The following is a 4,282-nucleotide window of genomic DNA, read 5'->3' as shown; positions in this document are numbered from 1 at the left end:
CAAACCATTCTATGATTCTATGATCTAGATCTCCCCTCTTTCTGGGGTTTGATGTTCCACCTGCCCAAGCAGACCTCTTCATTACAGCTCCATCTCACAACCAACCCCATTTGTCACCCTCTTTGACTGATGTTTCCTGACAAAAAGCAGCTGGGATATTCCTCGTGTGGCACAGAAACTGAAGCAGGGACACAGAGACGTGCCTCACTTCTGCTGCTCTTAGATGCCCCTGCAGCTTCTGCGCCAGGGGATGCTGAGGACGAGCCCCAAGCCATGGACCACATCACGTACCCAGCCAGCACGACGTAATCTGGGGCTCTGAAGCATCTCGGCGCTGTCCCTCCAACCGGAACAGTCAGACCAGTAAAGCCCGATGGATTCTGTGTGTCCTGGTGCCCTCACAGCTCGCAGGAGGAGGAGGCAAGAGCTGCTTCTGCGCTGCTCCACAGGCGCCCTCTGCCCGAGCGCTGCTCAAACGCAGTTCAAACCCGTTCCAAACCCGTTTCACACCACTACAGACCTCTTGGAGCTCCCCCACTAGGCTGCACGTTGGGATTGTTGATGGTGAATTGGTTGTTAAATCTATGTCTTCAAGGAAAACTGATCATTAAACGAGGCTGATATGGGGGGGCAGGCTTCTCCCAAAGCAGGACAGATGAAAACACCGTATAGCTCAAACCCGAACACACACATAGCCCCGAGATTGTGGGAACACCTCGGGATGCACCAAGTGAATGGCTGCAGCATCTCCCAAAGTGGTGGGGCTTCTTCTCAGAGCCATTCAGCTCCAGAATGAACCTTCCACAGTGGTGATGGAACGAGCTCAATCTGTTATCCGTGCTCTCTCTTGTCATTCCAAGGTGATGTTACCCACAAGCTCACTGTTATCCGTGCTCTCTCTTGTCATTCCAAGAGTCATTGCAAAAGCAACCCTTTTGCTCTGTCTCCTTTTATCTGCTAATGTAAAAGGAGCAGCTCAATCCCGTTCACAGTTGGAGCTTCACACCCAAGCCATGACTCGGAACGCACACCAGCTCTGCTCTCTTTTAAACTGCTCAGGCTCCTGACACCATACAAGTGTTCCCATCCTGACCCCCTCCCAAGGGCTATAAATTCATGGTGCTGGGGCTTCCTGCCCTTCCTCTGCCTGTTTTCACATCACAGACCGAACTTCCTCAACCCACTTGCTCATTTCTCAGTTCTGCGTCACAACTGCTTTTTGCCTGTGGTTTTCTGGGGGGAGGTTTCTAAATCCAGGGTGTGAAAAAGTTGGGGCTTGTAAGGAGAGAAAGATCTTAGTTCTCTTCAGCTTAATGCAGCCCGGGGAAGGGTGATGCTTCTGAACACCTCCGTGGCTCATCTCCACGTGCAAACTTCAGTAGCTCTCATATCACTGGAGCGTTGGGAATGTCCTATTGTCTTGCAGCAATATGAGGTGCTGTCTGAAGCAGAGGGTTCATGGACAAGCCTCTTGCCCTGATCTTCATGTTTCCTATAGAACACAAAGATTTCCAGCTCTCTCCTCCTTTCCGTGATGCATTTTGATGGATGTTAAATGGCAATCAAGCAGAATCAAAGCTTTCCTCTTCATCCCACCTGCCCACCAGTTCCTCTAGGAGTCAGGCACGCTCTGGGATTACAGCTTTAGGAACAGAGTAGCCCCTTTCCCAAAGCTGTCACACTCTGGAATAACAATAGCAGCAGGTAAGGAGCAGAGAGAGAGGCTCTGGTGAAGGGTAGAGACAGCATCAGCTCCAGTCACACCAGTTATCCCGTGAAGGTCAGTGTGAAGAGGGGGAGTAGTGACATGGGGGTGTCCTCTTCTCCCTCCATCACCCCCCAAACCCTGGGTACCACCACGGGCCTTTTGAAGACGGAAGTTATCACACATTTTGTTTGCTTTTGGCAGCTCCCAGTGCCTAAAGGGGCTCCAGGAAACCTGGAGAGGGGCTTTGGACAAGGGATGAAGGAATAGGATGAGCAGTTTGGACTTCCAACAGGAAGAGGGAAGAGTTAGATGGGATATTGGGAAGAAGCTCTTACCCAGGAGGGTGGTGGGACACTGGGATGGGTTGAAGGGAGAAGCTGGGGCTGCCCCATCCCTGGCAGTGTTCAAGGCCAGGTTGGACACAGGGGCTTGGAGCAACCTGCTCTAGTGGAAGGTGCCCCTGCCCGGGGCTTTACATGAACTTCAAGGTCCCTTCAACCCAAACCATTCCATGATCATCCTGGTCTGGGAGCTGGCTGCCTCCAGTGGAATCAACACCATGTTTCAGCAGAGCCAAAGCATGGGGTAGGAAAAGGAACTGAGGCCCCTCATGCTGCTCTTACCCCCCCTCTCTTTGTCATGCCTTGGTGAGCTCTTCCCTCCTGTGAACTGCTGATTTTGGGGAAATGGCTTGCGTTGGTGGGGTTTTATCTCACCAGATGCTTTCTGAGTGGGAAGGAGCAGCCCTGCAGGATGCTGTGGTCAGTTAGCATGGCTTTTAAGGCTTTATCTCGTTAGAAGCAACTTACTGGCAATAAAACTCTAGGAGAACCCAGAGCAGCAGGATGTAAATTCACCCTTTATTCCCTCTGGAACTCCTGCTTCCCTCTGGCTCCTCTGAAAACCAGAAGCAGCACCTGAAACTTGAAGAAAGCAAAAGGAAAACCCCCTTCTCCCTGTCAAAGCTTCGTGGGCCAAGCTCTGGTGGAGCTGACTAATTCATCCCCTGAGCCCACAGAACCAGCCGAGCTCCTCTTACCCCTTTTCCAGCAGTGGAACAAGTGAGCAGTGTCTTCCCCATCCCCAGCTCGTCATTGGAGCTGCTCCATCCCCAACAGGGGGACTCCATCAGGACTGGGGAGACCATCCCCATCTCCAAGCACCCACTCTGGGAGAACAGGAGCAAAGTGAAGTCCAAGATCACTTCCCTGAGCGCTCCCGCCTGAGGACAAGGATTGGGCTTTTCCTTGGCGAGGTTTTAAGGACCACCCCATCCTCCTCCTCGCTGTAGATCCCAAAGCAGGGCAGGGAACTGGGGGGTTTCCTGCCCTGATGGGCATCGTGGCTGCCAGCGCTGGTGCCCACCAGCTCTCTCGGGGGGCTCCATGCTGGGTCCCAGCCCCACAGCCCTGTGATTTAGTGGCAGTGGTTGGGATGCAGCCTGTGCCCCGCAGCACTGGGAGGTTCTGGACAACCCCAGGACACAGTTACTGTACCAGAAATGATCTTGCTGGTTATTTGTTCTTTTGAGGTGAAAGACCTATAGTAAGAGGATGGAGCTCTGGTATGAACTAGAAACCAACGCTCTGCCCCCTTCCACGGGGCTGTCTCCACTGTTAAATTCAGCAGCTTTAAATACTCTGCACTCAAGACGTAGCAAAAACAGGAAATAGAGGGCCCAGAGCAGGGGCTCGGGTCTGAGTGCGCCTGCTTTGCACCAGGCATTATCTCCATCACAGCAGAGGCTTCACGAACCGAGGCAAGGAGCAACCTGGACTAGTGGAAGGTGTCCCTGGAACGGGGATGGGACTGAAGGAGCTTTGAAGGTCTGTTCCAAGCCAAAGCATTGCATGACTCTAAATGGAATCCCTGTGTGTGTGTGCAGCTGCAAAGGAGCCTACGTTTCATTCCCATCACAGTGGTGGCGACTGATGGGGGTCGGGGGCCACGAGGTGCTGAACGTCACGTCCCCAGGGAGGTGTGAGGCTGCCACACTTTGCTGATCGTATGCGATCGTACCGCTTATACTGCTTTCATTTTCATCATGCTCTTATCATGGTCGGATGCACGGACCATGCTGAGACGGCGCAGGCTGGATCACACGGTTCTTGGCAAGGCATTGTCCAGCGAGGAGGATTTCCATGTTGGAGTTTGGCTTCGGATGCAGCGAGCAGATTGATGGCTGGGCTGACAGTGGCGATGCTTTTCCTCCTCTTCCTCACGCAAGGTACATTGGCGGCTTGCCCGGGGTGAGGGAGCTGCACTGCATGGGGGTGGCTTTGGAGTTAGGAAGGGATCCTGTGGATGTGGTCATGGCTAAACCCTCCGTTATGCCGCTCCACCTCAGCTCTTCCCATCCCAGCGCTGTGCCCATGGTGTGACTGTCCTGGGTTCAGCTCCAGCAGCCATTTTTCCCCCTTGACAGCTGGTGCCAGGCTGTGTGCTTGACTTTCAGCCTGGCAACAACGCCGGTGACACCGATGGGTTTACTTGTTGCTCAGTAACGTTTACTCTGAGCAAGGACTTTGTCAGTCTCATGCTCTGCCAGGGAGGAGGGGAAGCTGGGAGGAAGCA

Source organism: Nestor notabilis, unplaced genomic scaffold, assembly GCF_000696875.1.
Source record: "Nestor notabilis isolate BGI_N333 unplaced genomic scaffold, ASM69687v1 scaffold19730, whole genome shotgun sequence".
Classification (NCBI taxonomy): Eukaryota; Metazoa; Chordata; class Aves; order Psittaciformes; family Psittacidae; genus Nestor; species Nestor notabilis.
This window is presented reverse-complemented; position numbering follows the sequence as displayed.